The 18,502-nt window shown below is 49.2% G+C and overlaps 1 protein-coding gene across 2 annotated transcripts in view; it reads right to left on the bottom strand.

Annotated features, from left to right (window-relative positions):
- LOC135545239 (neuronal PAS domain-containing protein 1-like) overlaps positions 1-10,768 on the bottom strand; it is a 36,867-nt gene extending 26,099 nt beyond the window's left edge. The window contains exon 1 of one of the 2 annotated variants that reach the window (XM_064972866.1): positions 10,248-10,768. The gene's annotated coding sequence lies outside the window, so the exon portion shown is untranslated. The remainder of the gene's footprint in view (positions 1-10,247) is intronic. The other variant, XM_064972868.1, reaches the window with a different exon arrangement.
- Between the last annotated feature and the right edge of the window lie 7,734 nt (positions 10,769-18,502).

Here is an 18,502-nt window from a genome sequence, read left to right as displayed (position 1 = left end):
GAGAGAGAGAGAGAGAGAGAGAGAGAGGAATAATTATGCTTAGTTAGGTGTACATTTCCCTATAAAAGCTTTGAAGCTCATTCACTACAGAAGTCTCACTCCAGTTACCAAAGACAGGGCAAAGCAGACCCCCTTCCCCCAATTCCCCTGCCTCCCCCCACACACACACCCTCTGGCTCCCAGTTCTACCAGTGGTGCCAGTTGGCTGGCCTCCCTCTCCCCTCCCCCTCCATGCGCTGGTGACCTTTTAAAGGTCAGCGTGGCCTGCAGCAGCCTGGTGTCCTGCCCTGCGGCCAGAGATAACCTCACTACCGCTGGGTCAACACTATCATGGGAGGGGAAGAATAATAGGCAGAATAGGGTCAGGCTGGGGTCGGGAGCTGGGATATGGGGAGCCAGACCTGACTTTGACATTTCAATGAAATGACTTTCTATTCAATCTAAAATGTTGCGTCATTTGGTGAGATGTTTAAGTAGTCTGTCCTCAAGAGGATACTTTCAAGTGTATTTTTACACGACTGTGACAGTTCCCAACCCGGCATCACATCAGTGTAGAATCTCATTGTTACACACTGTCCCTGGGCCGTGTGTAACAATGACATTGTACATCACCTTCCCCAACCTGGCTGAGTACATTGCATTGTGTGAGGGGGAAATAAAAGTCACACAATTGATCCCTCCCACCCTCCCTCCCTCCCCCACACACACACACACACACACACACACACACACACACACACACACACACACACACACACACACACACACACACACACACACACACACACACACACACACACACACAACCCCTCTGTCTCGTACCTGTATGTTTATCTCTTAATTGACCCAATCTGTCCTTATCTAATCTGAGTCTCTATCGGCCGTGCGTCCCTATCTCTAAAGACAGAAGCCAGGCAGCACACCAGCAGTGGCGTGGGCCGTAATGGACGGTAATTATTCAATCAGCTTCATAACCTTGTCGCAGGTTGGGGATGCCACTAATGCACTCTCCCAAATGGACCGCGGCAAAGGCCTCTGACTGCAAATGTTCTCGACAGCGCCGCCACAACAAGCTGTATGTCAACTGTGTCATCTGCGGAGGGTTACTGAAAACAACGAAAGCTTATTCCGATATAGAACAGGCTCTCAACACAACAACTTGACTTTGGTATACCGGACGTAAAAGTATTACAGTGTCTGCATGCCTTCGTGTGCATCCAAAAAGAGCCCTGTGCGGGACATGTGCACGTAGGTGCTTACATCTGCACGTACGTCTGTGTGATACCTCCTGCTGTGCTGCCCTGCTCTCTGCTCTGTGGCTGGCTCTCGTGTCGACAGCCCGGGAGGGAGTGCGCTCACCACTTCCGAGCCTCTCCGTCGGTGGGTTGGTCGGCGTGTTAGTTAGTTCGTTTGGCTGCTCGGCTGTTTTGTTTTCAGCGGGGGACGTTTAATTAGGGCCTCCAGCTGTCAGAGGTTCGTTAAAACGCCCCGACCCTCCCTACAGAGCTCTGACTGGGGGAGTCGGGCAAATGAACACATTTAAGGCAAACAGCACGCAGACAGTTGCCTGCTGGAATGCCACAGGCTCCCCAGGCTACAGAAAATGGCTGTTTTATGCCTCACATTTCTCCCCTGGAGCCCCATAGAAGACCTGGCCAAGGTTGGCGGGAGCTGGGTCCAAATACCAGCTAAGACCCCCAGCCACTACACTGGACACCCCAGGGAATAGAATAGAATAGGAGAGGAGAGGATATGATATGATGTAATAAAAGAGAAGGGAACAGAATGTTTGGAGTCCTCTTTAAAAAATAAATGAGTCGACAATTTAGCCGGCTAACATTGGCCCGTGCGGCGATATTTTTTTTATTTAACTAGGCAAGCCAGCTAAGAGCAAATTCTTATTTCACAATGACCCCGGGCAAACCCAGACGGCGCTGGGCCAATTGTGCACCGCCCTATGGGACTTCCAATCCCGGCCGGATGTGAAGCAGGCTGGATTGGAACCAGGTACTGCAGTGATGCCCCTAGCACCGATATACGGTGTCTTAGACCACTGCGCCAATTCAGGAGGCCCAAAGTTAGACCGCAGGCTTTGACACTGGGAAAGACAACAGCCGCACGCCTCTCCTTATCTTCCCCTTACCCCTCCTTCTGCTCCTCTTACCACAATGAAATACTGCCTGTCGGTCTGCTTTTAAATGTTTACTATGCGGTATGACTGGTCCCTCAACCTCCCGACGGGACAGCTGTTTCCCATCTCGCAAAAGGAGAGAAAGCGAGCGACCGTAGAGGTGTGGAAATGTCCAAACTGGTACAGAGGCAAAAACCCATCCACATCAATTAGACTAGAGCAGTATTTTACTTATATTTTCTTCCGGGGGGGGGGATTACCAGATCGGTGAATAGACCTTGATGAGTGGCTGGAGCGTCTATAGTTTCAGTATTCTGGTCTTCCAAGGGCTCGCCTGCTCATTATGCCACCACACGGCTGATGGTGGTACATTTGGAAGTCAGATGTTTCTCTATTTACTTATTGTTCAACTGCTGATCGGTCCCCGGCTGCACTGGATCGCTGGACATGATGACTTCTCTCTCTCACTCTCTGGTTCGGTATTCCGGTCCTCAGACGGCAAGCCACCCCCACATCGAAGCGCCGGCTCCGGCTGACCTTGACGACTCCGGATCAAGGTTCTCTCCAATTCTCCAGGGCTGAAGCGCTTCCCTCCTCCCACTGCACTCTTCCCTGTCCTCCCCAACCCCTACCCGGGTCATTAATTATATAATGGAATCAATACGCTGTTCGATTAAACAAGACTGACCCTGCCCACCCCCAGGTATCGTCACGGCAATGAGGAGGAAAGGAGGAAAGGAGGAAAGGAGGAAAGGAGGGATGGAACAGAACGAACGGTGTGGCCACGAGGGAACAAGAGCAGTTGGGGTTGACCATTCCTAAACAGGCCCTACCTATAGCTAAATGACCACTGAACCAAGAGATCTACTGTGGAACCTTCCAGAGAGAAGGATGGATGGAGAGGACGGGGTTGGATGGCGATGGAGATAGAGAGAGGGATGGGTGTAGAGAACGAGAGACGGGAGAGATAGAGAGAGGGGTGGAGAGAGAGGAAAAAGGAAGAGAGGGAGGTGCGCTAGTGTTCACGTCTGCTAATCGATAGCTCTCTCCCTCCTCCTCGTTCATTTCATAGGGGCCTCAGTAGGCTTTCTTTGATGTCCTAGTCCTCACGGACACGCCGCAACAGAAAATCCATGCTTTTCCACGATGATGATCCACCGTGGGGCTGGAGCGCTGAGATAGCATGGTAATACTGTATGGGAACACTGTCAACACGCCGCAGACCCACTTTATTAACAGCCGTACATGAAAGTAGCCCTGACGGCCGGGAGATGAATATCAGAGAGCAGCCTAAGCAGCATAGATATACAGAAGAATAGGTCAAGGCTTTATGAACGTAACGAAAGGTGCGATATCAAGTTGAAGTGGAACTTGTGAGTCAGAACTGGGAGAAAATCAGCAAAGATCTCCTAAACTGTCTGAAAGGAAAGGAGAAAGGACTTGGGGAGAGGGAGCGAGAGATGCATAATGATGCTGTACCTACGCATTGTTATCTGGGAACAGTTTTAGAAGAGAGACACTAAATCCACTTCCCTCGGGCAGGGAGAACATCACCACTGACCTCTAAATAACCACATGCCATAGCCCAGCACACAGTGTAACGCGCGGGGGTGACTCATAACCCCGCAGTTATATACGCGGGTTTAGAGTCGTGGAATATTGTGTGGGTGAAGGGCGGGTAGGTGGCGAGCGGTTTGAATAAAGAGAAAATGATGCATTAAAAAAAAATCCTTAAATGTACAATTGTTGTGCAATTCATATCTTTAGGCTACATTGAAGTTTTTCATTCATTCTTGGGCAGAGAAAGTGAACTGGAACTGTTCAGCACATTTTCTATATTTGCGGGTTTCAGATTTTCACTTTATCATGTATAGTCCGGCGGTCGTGGATGGGTTATGCGCACACGCGGGTGGGTGTGGGTGAACCAACAAGCTGACCTGTGCACCACCAGCACACAGGGTCACACACACACAGGGTCACACACACACACACACACACACACACACACACACACACACACACACACACACACACACACACACACACACACACACACACACACACACACACGCAAGTGCAGACACATTAAAATATATATACATTCAAATAGAAATACATGTATACAAAGGTCAGAGAGTTCAGTCCAGTATCAGTGGCTTATAAGGGTCGTATAAGTTGTGTAGCTGTGTCCAGTGCATAATGGATTTCAGTGTACCTGCCCTGTATTTGGTTAAGTACATGCATGTCTTTTTACGTTGTCTGTTCTTTCTTGGCAGGTCTGTGTTTTTGTGGGGGCAGTATGTAAGAGCGAGCGAGAATATTTAGGTAATTTCTTGAATAGTGTGTATATACTGTATCCTTGTTTGAATATCCTCAGTGCATTTATACTGAACAAAAATGTGAACGCAACATGTCAAGTGTTGGTCCCATGTTTCATGAGCTGAAATAAAAGATACCAGAAATGTTCCATACGCACAAAAAGCTTATTCCTCTAAAATGTTGTGGATAAATTAGTTTACATCCCTGTTAGTGAGCATTTCTCCTTTGCCGAGATAATCCGTCCACCTGACAGGTGTGGCATATCAAGAAGCTGATCAAACAGCAGAATCATTACACAGGTGCACCTAATGCTGGGGACAATAAAAGGCCACTCTAAAATGCGCCGCTTTGTCACACGATGCCACCAGATGTCTCACGCTTTGAGGGTGTGTGCAAATGACATGCTGACTGAAGGAATGTCCACCAGAGCTGTTGCCAGAGAATTGAATGTTCATTTCTCTACCATAAGCCACCTCCAATGTCGTTTTAGAGAATGTAATCCATAGAACGGTCCTTTGGAGGAAGGATTGTTTATATATATGAGAAATGTGTATCTAAAAGCAGAATTGAAAAATAATTGATCAAAGTTTATGCCATTTTGGCATTACCCAGGCCTCGTTTAAGACTCCATAATGCTTCATCTGTAGGTGCTACAAAGTAAACATTGGTATCATATGAAGCTTTACCGCTTGCTCTGTAATTGGAGTAGTATTTTGATTTCAATAAGCATTTATTTGCATACATTCATGAACATTTTTCAATATATTGCTGAAAATAATATATTCTACAGGCATATCAAATTTACAGAGTGCAATCTCTACTAGTTTTACAGTTATGGCCCTTTTAATACAGAGAAATTGGTATCGTTGGTAACCAATCGCAGCCCTCCTTTAACTTGTATCATTGCACATCCTGCAAGTCACCGTGAACATTTTGAATCCATTTTCACATTCCCTCTGTTGGTAATGCTTAAGTAGGGTGTGTTCGTAAATTCCCTCTGGAGTGCCAGGGTGCACTCAGAGTGCGCTCTGGGCGTTCCTAAATTCGGAGCTTTGTCAGATTGTCCGTTTGTAAATTAAGAGCTTTTCACTTTCGAAGCCTTCAGAGCACAGACTGGACGCTCTGGCCCGAGGAGTAGGGGTTGATCCGAAAGCACCCAAGCTAACTGGCTAAAGTTGGCTAGCTTTACTAGCTACTTCCAGACTCAAACACCTCACTCTGACCGTTTTACTCGCCCGAGCAGAGGTGGTGAGGCTGTTTTCATGTTGTCACGAGCGTTGGTGACTAACTGTTCTACTTACGTTGTTTTTTTGCCTACATTTACTGACACCGGTCATATGAGTTATTTTGCTCTCTGGTACACTCAGACGAGAGTGCTCTGAAATCAGAATAGATAGCCAGAGTGAATTTACGAAACAGCAGAGATCCCACTATGGGACTCTGATATGCCCGTAGAGTATTAGGTTCAACAATATATAAATAAAACATTTGTTGACGTTATGTTTATGTCTTTAAATATTCAAAAATGAATGTTAAAAGAAAGTTGTTGAAATCGAAACACTACTCATAACACAGAGCAAGCTGTAAAGCTTCATATTACACCAATGCTGCTTTGTGGTACCTACAGATGCAACGCTACGGACCGTTAAAGGAGGCCTGCAATGTCAACTTTTGATCAACTATCTCTCAATTATGCTTTTAGATACATGTCAAAATGTACATTATGTGTCAACGATCCTTCCTCCAAATAACTATTCTACAGATTACATTTAGTCAAAATCCCCCCAAACGATGGTCTTTTTTTCCTCTGGGTTGCGTGATGCGTATTTTCCCACCAGAGAGGTATTTAAATCAAATTGACTTGTTGCGGATTAAAGGCTGTGGGTGATGACAAAAGTACACGTAAAAATAACATGTACCAAATTTAAAAAAAATACAAGTTATTTGGGTTTCCATCGCATTTTCAACTCTACTGATGGTTTTGTCACAAACAAAATGGTGTTATACGGTACAGTTGATGAGCCCATTCTGATCCAGGGACGTGCGCTCTAGCCAACAGCTCACAGATACAGTGCAAGTATAGCCTACATGATGAAATTATTACGGACTATATTTTGGGGTCAAACGGCAGCCAAGCATCGATCATCATGTCACCGGAATAAAACCCTTGATATTTATTACCACCCTGTGAAGTTCATCGTAACTTATTTTATCTGTAGTGTAATCAACTGCAGCTTTCCCACTTCCTAGTGGGAGCCTGGGAGGACCACACAAGATATCATTACTGCAATATGATGTTAATTATATCACTATTTGCACATCAATACATTTCCGCTGCCATTTCTCACATGATTCCTTTTACAGACACAAAAAGACCCCACCTTGTCTAGGGAATGTCGTTTTATCGACATTTGGAGAGTTTACCGACAAATTTGCTGTTTCCATCAGGCTAGTTGTGACATTTTTTTTATGTACAGTGTACAGGAAACTACCAAAATACAGGAAACACCAACATAGAGTGTCTCAATAGGGCGTTGGGCCATGATGAGCTACCAGAACAGCTTCAATGTGCCTTGGCATCGATTCTACAAGCATATGGAACTCTACCACGGGAAATGCAATAATTTGGTGTTTTGTTGATGGTGGTGGAAAACGCTGTCTCAGGCGCCGCGCCGGAATCTCCCACAAGTGTTCCATAGGGTTGAGATCTGGTGACCGAGACAGCAATGGCATATGGTTTACATCGTTTTCATGCTCATCCAACCGTTCAGTGACCACTTGTGCCCTGTGAATGGGGGGGGGGGGGGGGCATTGTCATGCTATGGGAGCATAGCCATGGTAGCCAGAATAATGGCCAAAATAATGGCCCGCCCTACATTTTTTTGTACACGACCCTAAGCATGATGGGATGTTAATTGCTTAACTAACTCGGGAACCACATCTGTGTGGAAGCACCTGCTTTCAATAAACGTTATATCCCCCATTTCCTCAAGGGATTCTATGACTATGGCAATTACCTGCATACATGTGTGCGCCCGTGTGTGTGTATGCGCGTGTGTGCGTGGGTGTGTATGTATGCGTGTCTGCATCCGCACTTGTGTATGTGCGTGTGTGCACGCGTCCGTCCATTGTGTGCGCGTATGTATGTGTGTGTGTGCGCGCGTCCGTGTGTGTGTGGGTAAATCTCCGGGCCGCTGGCTCCCTGCAGGGCAGTGTGTGAATGACAGCAGGGGCTATGTAAGGAGCCACAGCGGGACAGAGTGGACAGACTGACCGGAGATCAGGTCAGCAGAGTGTGACACTAAACGCATCTCACTGACACTGAGCTGACACCCTCTGTCACCGACGCAGACACCGTCTGTCAACGCAGCACACACACTTCTCCCGCTCGCTCGCTCGCTCTGTGTGTGTGTGTGTCAACAGTCAGACACCTCTGTGTGTGTGTCTATCTATCCTCTTTGACGGTGAGTCAACAGTCAAACAAAGCAGAACGTCTTCTACCCGCCTGTCTACATGTCTTCCTCATTCCCCGACGCTAAAGAAAGTCTTCAGAAAAGAGCATGTCGATGACCACCCGAGAGTCTTCAACCACGCCTTTCCCTATCCACCACTGCCAACGCCATCCCTGTGTCAACCTGTCAGATCTATAATATCCGACCCTCTCGCTCCCTCCATGTGACCGTAGCCTCTCAGACCCCTTTCAATGCAATAACTGTTGGAGGTTAGTTCGTTGACACGTTATTCAACAGAGCAAAATATATCACGGCCCGGTTGCCAAGGATGATCCCTTCACCGTATTATAAAAACATTTCAGGTCGTTTTGTGGAGCTCGACTCCATATTTGCTCTGGTGCAGAAGAGGACATCACCCAAACAGACGGAGAAAAAAGAAATCAAATAAAAATCAAAGAAGACAAGTGCTGGTTTGAACACGGTCAACAAGGACTAACATGAGCTATTACTGATTGATCGAGACAATGGGCGTCTTCTCCTTTCAGAGCCTACAGGAACGAGTGACTCTGTTGAAACCGCCTTCCGCCTGTGTTGCCAATAACGTCTGGACCGGTTTTCGATCCTCATGTTTTTTTTTTTTTTGTTTTTTTTGAATCGATACGGACACAACCACCACAGCCCGAAAACATCTTCTAAGATCAACAGTCTTATTGTGGTCTATGGAGGGGTTATGCGACACTGGGTGGAGTGATTTCACCTTGCACCTGCGGTGGCCGAGCAGGTGGAGCCCTGCAGATGGTGATGGTGCTGCTATACCTCACAGCACTCTCGCACAGAAACAGTCAATTGCTGTCAACAAACAGCACACTCCACGAAGGCAGACCAGGGACATATACACCTGGGTAAAAACACTGGTCCCCGTGTTGTTTGCGCACACGCACACACACACACACACACACACACGCACACGCACACACACGCACACACACACACACACGCGCACACACACACGCACACACGCACACACACACACACACACACACGCACACACACACACGCACGCACACACACACACACACACACACACACACACACACACACACACACACACGCACACACACACGCGCGCACGCACATTTGTTTGTTAATGCACCACTCTGTCTTCCCTAAGTCACCCTTCCCCGCCTCCCTTTTATGTAGTTGTGCTGTGCCTCTACACACACACGGCTAGCAGCGCCTTAGACAAATGACACGCGGAGTCGACCATAAAATACCTTATGATCCCTGTTCTATTGTATGGTGTGATTATAGAATAGCATTGGCGATATATGTACTATTTTACCATTAGGCACCAGATTACACAGGCATTTTGTTACAGTCAATTAGGGCCACCTGCTGTTCGTGCCCTAAAGAACTACAATCATCCATTCAAGCCAACTGGGCTTTTCTCTCGTTCCTTCACAGCAGCCTACTAATACTTCTTATTCTGAACGAGGCACAGAAGACAGGAAATGTCATGGAAATGATGCTTTTCACAGCTGAAGAACATGACCTCGTTTATATATATATATATTTTTTTTAAACAACGTATTAATGATAACAATAGTAATACTTGCTGACCTTTCGGTGCGCTGGCAGAAAGTCAACAACTTAGGAAGCAAGTACTTCGCTTATGCCTTGTTGAGCCAGCAACTTTTATCCAGTTTATTTTAGAGAGTGACGGTAAATACACAGACAATAACCATCCAGTCCCGAACGGACAAAATAAAAAAGAAAGCAGATATTTACACACATACATTTATTTCCAGTGTGTTTTCCTTCACCATTACCCGAAAATGTCACATATCCATTTGACTATATGGCTTTCCTCTCCATTTAAAAAGTGAACTAATGACACACACTGATATCGCCACAGACACTCTTCATCTGGTCCAAAGATGAATATTTAACACTACATGACATGTTACGACTCAGACCCTTTTTTTGTTAAGAGCAGAGAACCATAACGTGTCCGTACGTATGACACCTTCCCAAACATGGCTAAGAATCGAAGACAGTAGGTGACACAAAGAAAGTGGGACCCCTGAAACTCTCTGAAACGAGTAACTTTTTCATTCTAAAAGTACACGTGACATTGTAGGGCACTCTCAAACTGGCACAACCATCCGGCCATATAACACTCACATGACTGTTGGAATGCCGACCAGTTGACAGTATTTCTACAACATCACAGCAACTTATCAAACAGTGGAAGTGTGTTTGTGTGTGTGAATGTGCGTGTACGTACGTGTGTGTGTGTGTGTGTGTGTGTGTGTGTGTGTGTGTGTGTGTGTGTGTACACTGACCAGAAGTTGTTCCAGGAAGGCCTAACCTGATGGGCATTTCCAGCGTTGACTCCTTTCCAGCGTTGAGTGCACTTACTCTCTCCTCTTCCTCCTCTTTCCTTCCTCCTCCTCTTCTTTAGACTCCTGTGCCCCCCAAAACGGCCCAGCTGGGGACCCCTGCTCCGAAACGCACTGGGGCTGTGCTGGCTGGCTGGCTGGACCGACTGGAGGCACAACAATCCCCTCACGCTCACAATAGACCTGGACACGCAGGCAGGCAGGCAGGCAGGCAGGCGGACCCACCGCGGAATCCCGTTGCAAGTGTGTGTGTGTGTGTGAGAGTGTGTGTATGAGCACGCAAGTGGTGCTAGCTGGTGGAGAAGAGACGCTATGCTGGCTCTGGATCACTTCACTAACCCTCTGCTCCCTCTTAGAGATGGACTAGGATTAGGAGACAGCCAGTGTGAGATTCTCTCGCTCTCTCTTTTCTCCCTCTCGCCTGCATGCTCCCTCTCTCTCTCTCTCTCTCTCTCTCTCTCTCTCTCTCCTCCTCCTCTCCCTCCCCCCCTCTCTCTCTCACTCTTTTCGCTGAGCTTCTTTCTTTTAATTTCCTCTTGGGAAAGCTGTGCACATTGGTTGTCTCTCTCTTCACCCTCTCTCTCTCTTCCCCTCAGTCGCTAGTAAATATAAAAGGCATGCTTGTACAGCCCTTGCCTCGGTCTCTCTCTCTCTCCCCTGCTCGCTCTCTCTCTCTCTCTCTCTCTCTCTCTCTCTCTCTCTCTCTCTCTCTCTCTCAGTCACTCACCGTGTCTCTTGCTCTCATACACCCCTCCTCCTGCTGCCTCTCACGTTCTTTCTCACTGTCAAAGCTGCCTTTCAAATGCTGATTAGCAGGGAGAGTAAAAGACACGTGAAAGAGGAAGAGATAGCGAGAAAAAGGGAGGGAGAGAGGGAGCGAGGGAAAGAAGGAAGGGAGGGAGGGTATGTGTAACTTAAACAAATGGGAGATTCCATCACATATAAACACATTGTAAACTGTTTCCTTAGTCTTATGCACAGTCTATCCAACAAACACGTCCACAAGTGAGGATCTGCAAAACAATCATGCAAAGTGTGCACATGAACAAGCATTTACACACACGCACGCACACACACACACACACACACACACACACACACACACACACACACACACACACACATTAATGCACAAACATACACATATGTACACACACACACACACACACACACACACACACACACACACAAGCATGTGCATACATGAGCAAATAATCACATTCAGACACTCACTCAAGTACTCTCTCCAGCCAACCTCCCTCCCTTCCTCCATCCTTGCCCCCCCCCTCTGTTCGTTCCCTTTGCCCTCAAACACTACTCAGAATATTGATACATCACCCCCCCTCTTTTTTTCTCTCCGTCTCTCTCTCTCCATCACTCACTTTCTCCACTGAATACTGATAGGCTGTCTACTCCGTGGTCTGGGTTTCAAATCTCTCCCTCCCTCCCTCTCTCTCTCTCTCCCTCTCTCCCTCCCCCTCTCTCCCTCTCTCTCTCTCTCTCTCTCTCTCTCTCTCCCTCTCTCCCTCCCCCTCTCTCCCTCTCTCTCTCTCTCTCTCTCTCTCTCCCTCTCTCCCTCCCCCTCTCTCCCTCCCCCTCTCTCCCTCTCTCTCTCTCTTTCTCAATGCACTCATCAAAAAAAGAAAAACAGCTACATAAAAGGGAAATAGCTGAAGTTAATGCATTGAGGTGGACATAAAATGAGATAAGTACCATTTCAGATTAAGTCAAGCTAAAATGGGCTTAACATTGTGGGAAGGAGAAGCACAGAAGGGAGAAGAAAAGTGCTGCTTTGGTACCCGGGGCGTGCGACGTAAACGAGCTGACTCGTAGCAACAAAAAGAGAGGCGTGTGAAAAGTTCAGGCAAATGAAGACGCATTCAGTGTTTCGGTTTCACTGGTTGTGAAGGCAGCCACAACCGAGATAGAGAGAGAGAGAGAGAGAGAGAGAGAGAGAGAGAGAGAGAGAGAGGAGGCCAGTGAATTCCTCAAAGACCCCCAGTGGACCCCCCACCCCTCAGCAGTTTAAACAGCTGACAGCCCAGCCACTAGAACAAAAACAACACTGAGCACAGGAGTAAAAATTTCCCCCACTCAAAAGAAGAAGCCCAAAGCGAGAGAAGGGCCTTTTGGGGGTTGTGTTTGTGTGTGTCTACTCCTCTCTTCTGTATGTTTCAGAAGAGATCCGCTGTGAGACGGAGAGACAGAGTGGGTGATTTTGCCCTCCAAAACCTTCCTGCGACGCCCTTGAAGGAGAGACTCACGGGGACGGGTGTCTGTCTCCATATATAAGCCATCATCCACAGGGTTCAGAATACAGGTGTGTACAGGGTTGCCAGGCACTCCCATATCAAAACAAGGAACCCCCTTGTGTCTTAAAAATATCCCCTTAGGAACCCTCATGAGCAGAAGTATCGAGTGGGATGTCTTGCTTCCTCTTCCGTCTCTGCTGATCACTGACATTGAAGTGTGTGACCCTATTGGATGCTGAGAGAGACCCGCCCCTCTGACCTCACATGGCTCTGCCCAGCACCCCCTAGATTTTAAAAAAACTGCTCCAACGAAGACTTGAGAAATATAATATTTGACTAATAATACAAATGTGTCATTATTTTTGAAGAACAAGTGCAAAACCTTAACATGAGGCGTTACATTCCTCAAATCTGTTTACTTAGGTTCCCAGTGCCAAAAAAAACCCAAACAGATGCGATGTAATCCGCCGTGACTATAAAACACAACCATAAAATACAACGATGGCATTAATGACTGCAAGAGCACTATAAAATACATTGCACCAGGTGGCATATAGCAAAATGACAATACGCTTCCTGTATGCAATATGTATGAGGGAACATTGAAGATCATTTCCATGAAGCAGATTATATTCCAAATTGTTCAGAAGATATTCTTAGAGGACATGTAACCATTAAACCGCTATTTTTCCCTTTGTCGAAGTGAGCTGCTCTACGTTTCATTGAGATGTGTATCAGTCTCGCCCACTGTCTCGTTGATCTCCTGCTCTCCATTCAACAGTGACCCATTGCTCCCCGCCATACAATCCTTCAATTCTCTAGTCTTAAAAGTAATTACCACTTTCATTTGCTGTCCTCTTTTGTGCAAGCCTGAGTGGCTTGTATGCGCCTGGATATGTAAGTGTGTGTATGTGTGTGCGTCTGCATGTGTGTACCGTATGCACTAGTGTATGTGTGCATGCCTGTGTTTGATTGTGCATATGTGTGTGTGTGTATTAGCATATGGTTAACATCCCCTTGGTCCAATTACTCCAGAACCAAACACTTCTGGTTCCCTCCTCCCTTTAAAATCCCTCACTCCTCTCACCCCACAGCCCCAAATACCTCCTTGGCCAGATCGCGCCGCAGCCCACCCTTTCCTTTTACCCCTTTCTACCCCTTCCTCTCCTGCTCTCCCCAATCTGCCCACCCCCATATCCCCTTCCTCCACCTCTCCCTCACCCCTCAGCCCCTTTGCCCTCCCCAGTCCCAGGTGAGCTGACGACACAATGAGAACAGGAACACCAGACACATATTAATCCATTGATCTGAATATGAACAATCCATGCATCTTAATGAGCTAAAAACACAGAGCCAAGTCAAACACAAGGGCCAGACACACACACACACACACACACACACACACACACACACACACACACACACACACACACACACACACACACACACACACACACACACACACAAAGAAACAGACACACACAGACACACACACAGGGCCAGACACACACACACACAGGGCAAGACACACACACACAGGGCCAGGCACACACACACAGGGCCAGGCACACACACACACACACACAGGGCCAAACACACATACACACACACACACAGGGCCAAGCACACACACAGGGCCAAGCACACACACAGGGCCAAGCACACACACAGGGCCAAGCAAACACACACACACACACACACACACACACAGGGCCAGACACACACCAGACACACACACACACATACTAACATACACACAAACACACACAGGGCCAGACACACACACACATACACACACCCACAGGGCCAGACACACACCCACAGGGCCAGGCACACACACACACACACAGACACACAGGGCAAGACACACACACAGGGCCAGGCACACACACACACACACACACACACACACACACACACACACACACACATACACAGGGCCAGACACACATACACACACAGGGCCACACACACACACACACACACACACACACACACACACACACACACACACACACACACACACACACACACACCACACGCACACACACACACAGGGCAAGATAAACACACACAGGGCCAGGCACAGACACAGACACACAGGGCAAGACACACACACTCAGGGCCAGGCGCACACACATAGGGCCAAACACACACACACACAGGGCCAGACACACACAAAGAGCCAGGCACACACACACAGGGCCAGGCACACACACACACACACACACAGGGCCAGACACACAGACACAGGGCCAAACACACACACACACAGGGCCAGACACACACACAGGGCCAAACATACATACACACACAGGGCCAGACACACACACACACACAGGGCCAAGAACACACACAGGGCCAAGCACACACACACGCACACACACACACACAGGGCCAGACACACACGGCCAGACACACACACACACACACACACACACACACACACACACACACACACACACACACACACACACACACACACACACACACACACACACACACAGGGCCAGATAAACACACACAGGGCCAGGCACAGACACAGACACACAGGGCAAGACACACACACTTAGGGCCAGGCGCACACACATAGGGCCAAACACACACACAGAGCCAGGCAAACACACAAACAGGGCCAGGCACACACACACACACACACACACACACACACACACACACACACACACACACACACACACACACACACACACACACACACACACACACACACACACACACACACACACACACACACACACACACACACACACACACACACACACACACACACACACACACACAGGGCCAGACACACAGACACAGACACAGGGCCAAACACACACACACAAAGGGCCAGACACACACACAGGGCCAGACACACACACACACACACACACACTCAGGGCCAGGCGCACACACATAGGGCCAAACACACACACACACAGGGCCAGACACACACAAAGAGCCAGGCACACACACACAGGGCCAGGCACACACACACACACACACACACAGGGCCAGACACACAGACACAGGGCCAAACACACACACACAGGGCCAGACACACACACAGGGCCAAACATACATACACACACAGGGCCAGACACACACACACACACAGGGCCAAGAACACACACAGGGCCAAGCACACACACACGCACACACACACAGGGCCAGACACACACGGCCAGACACACACACACACACACACACACACACACACACACACACACACACACACACACACACACACACACACAGGGCCAGATAAACACACACAGGGCCAGGCACAGACACACAGGGCAAGACACACACACTTAGGGCCAGGTGCACACACATAGGGCCAAACACACACACAGAGCCAGGCAAACACACAAACAGGGCCAGGCACACACACACACACACACACACACACACACACACACACACACACACACACACACACACACACACACACACACACACACACACACACACACACACACACACAGGGCCAGACACACAGACACAGACACAGGGCCAAACACACACACACACAGGGCCAGACACACACACAGGGCCAGACACACACACACACACACACAGGGCCAAGCACACACACAGGGCCAAGCACACACACAGGGCCAAGCACACACACACGCACACACACACACACACACACACTGGGCCAGACACACACACAGGGCCAGACACACATGCACACACACACACACACACACAGGGCCAAGCACACACACAGGGCCAAGCACACACACAGGGCCAAGCACACACACACACGCACACACACACACACACACACACACACACACACACACAGGGCCAGACACACACAGGGCCAGACACACGCACACACACAGATACACAGAGCAAGACATACACACACAGGGCCAGGCACCCACACATAGGGCCGAACACACACACACACAGGGCCAGACACACACGCACACAGGGCCAGGCACACACACACACAGGGCCAGGCACCCACACATAGGGCCGAACACACACACACACAGGGCCAGACACACACGCACACAGGGCCAGGCACACACACACAGGGCCAGACACACACACACACACACACACACACACACACACACACACACACACACACACACACACACACACACACACACACACACACACACACACACACACACACACACACTCAGGGCCAGACATAAACACACAGGGCCAGACACACACACACACACACACAGGGCCAGGCATAAACACACAGGGCCAGACACACACACACACACATGGAGCCAGGCACACACACATATGTCCAGACACAGACACACACACACGCAGAGGGCCAGACACACACACACAGGGCCAGGCACACACACACAGGGCCAGGCACACACACACACACACAGGGCCAGGCACACAGACACAGACACAGGGCCAAACACACAAACACACAGGGCCAGGCACCCACACATAGGGCCGAACACACACACACACAGGGCCAGACACACACGCACACAGGGCCAGGCACACACACACACAGGGCCAGGCACACACACACACACACACCAATGGCCAGACATAGACACACACACACAGGGGCAGACACACACACAGGGCCAGGCACACACACACAGGGCCAGACACACACACACACACACACACACACACACACACACACACACACACACACACACACACACACACACACACACACACACACACACACACACACACACACACTCAGGGCCAGACATAAACACACAGGGCCAGACACACACACACACACACACACACAGGGCCAGGCATAAACACACAGGGCCAGACACACACACACACACACACATGGAGCCAGGCACACACACATATGTCCAGACACAGACACACACACACGCAGAGGGCCAGACACACACACACAGGGCCAGGCACACATACACAGGGCCAAGCACACACACACACAGGGACAAGCACACACACACACAGGGCCAGGCACACACACACACAGGGCCAGGCACACACACAGGGCCAGAAACACACACACACACAGGGCCAGACACACAGACACACACAAAGGGCCAGACACACACACACACACAAACACACACACACACATGGCCAAACACACAGACACACACACAGGGCCAGACACACACACACACAGGGCCAGAAACACACACACACACAGGGCCAGACACACAGACACACACAAAGGGCCAGACACACACACACACACACACACACATGGCCAGACACACAGACACACACACAGGGCCAGACACACACACACACACACACACACACACACACACACACACACACACACACACACACACACACACACACACACACACACACACACACACACACACACACACACAGGGCCAGGCACACACACACACACAGGGACCGGGCACACACACAGGGCCAGGCACACAGACACAGACACAGGGCCAAACACACAAACACACAGGGCCAGACACACACACAGGGCCAAACACACATACACACACAGGGCCAGACATACACACACACACACACACAGGGCCAAGCACACACAGGGCCAAGCACACACACACACACACACACACACACACACACACACACACACACACACACACACACACGGCCAGACACACACACACAGGGCCAGGCACACACACATAGGGCCAAACACACACACACACACAGGGCCAGACACACACACAGAGCCAGGCACACACACACACAGGGCCAGGCACACACACACACACACACACACAGGGCCAGACACACACACACACACACACACACACACACACACACACACACACACACACACAGACACACACACACACACACACACACACACACACACACACACACACAGCCAGACACACAGACACAGACACAGGGCCAAACACACACACACAAAGGGCCAGACACACACACAGGGCCAGACACACACACACACACACACAGGGCCAGGCGCACACACAT

This window comes from Oncorhynchus masou, chromosome 9, assembly GCF_036934945.1.
Source record: "Oncorhynchus masou masou isolate Uvic2021 chromosome 9, UVic_Omas_1.1, whole genome shotgun sequence".
NCBI classification, from domain to species: Eukaryota; Metazoa; Chordata; class Actinopteri; order Salmoniformes; family Salmonidae; genus Oncorhynchus; species Oncorhynchus masou.
The sequence above is the reverse complement of the archived record's forward strand: the minus strand, read 5'-3'. Positions and strand labels throughout refer to the sequence as shown.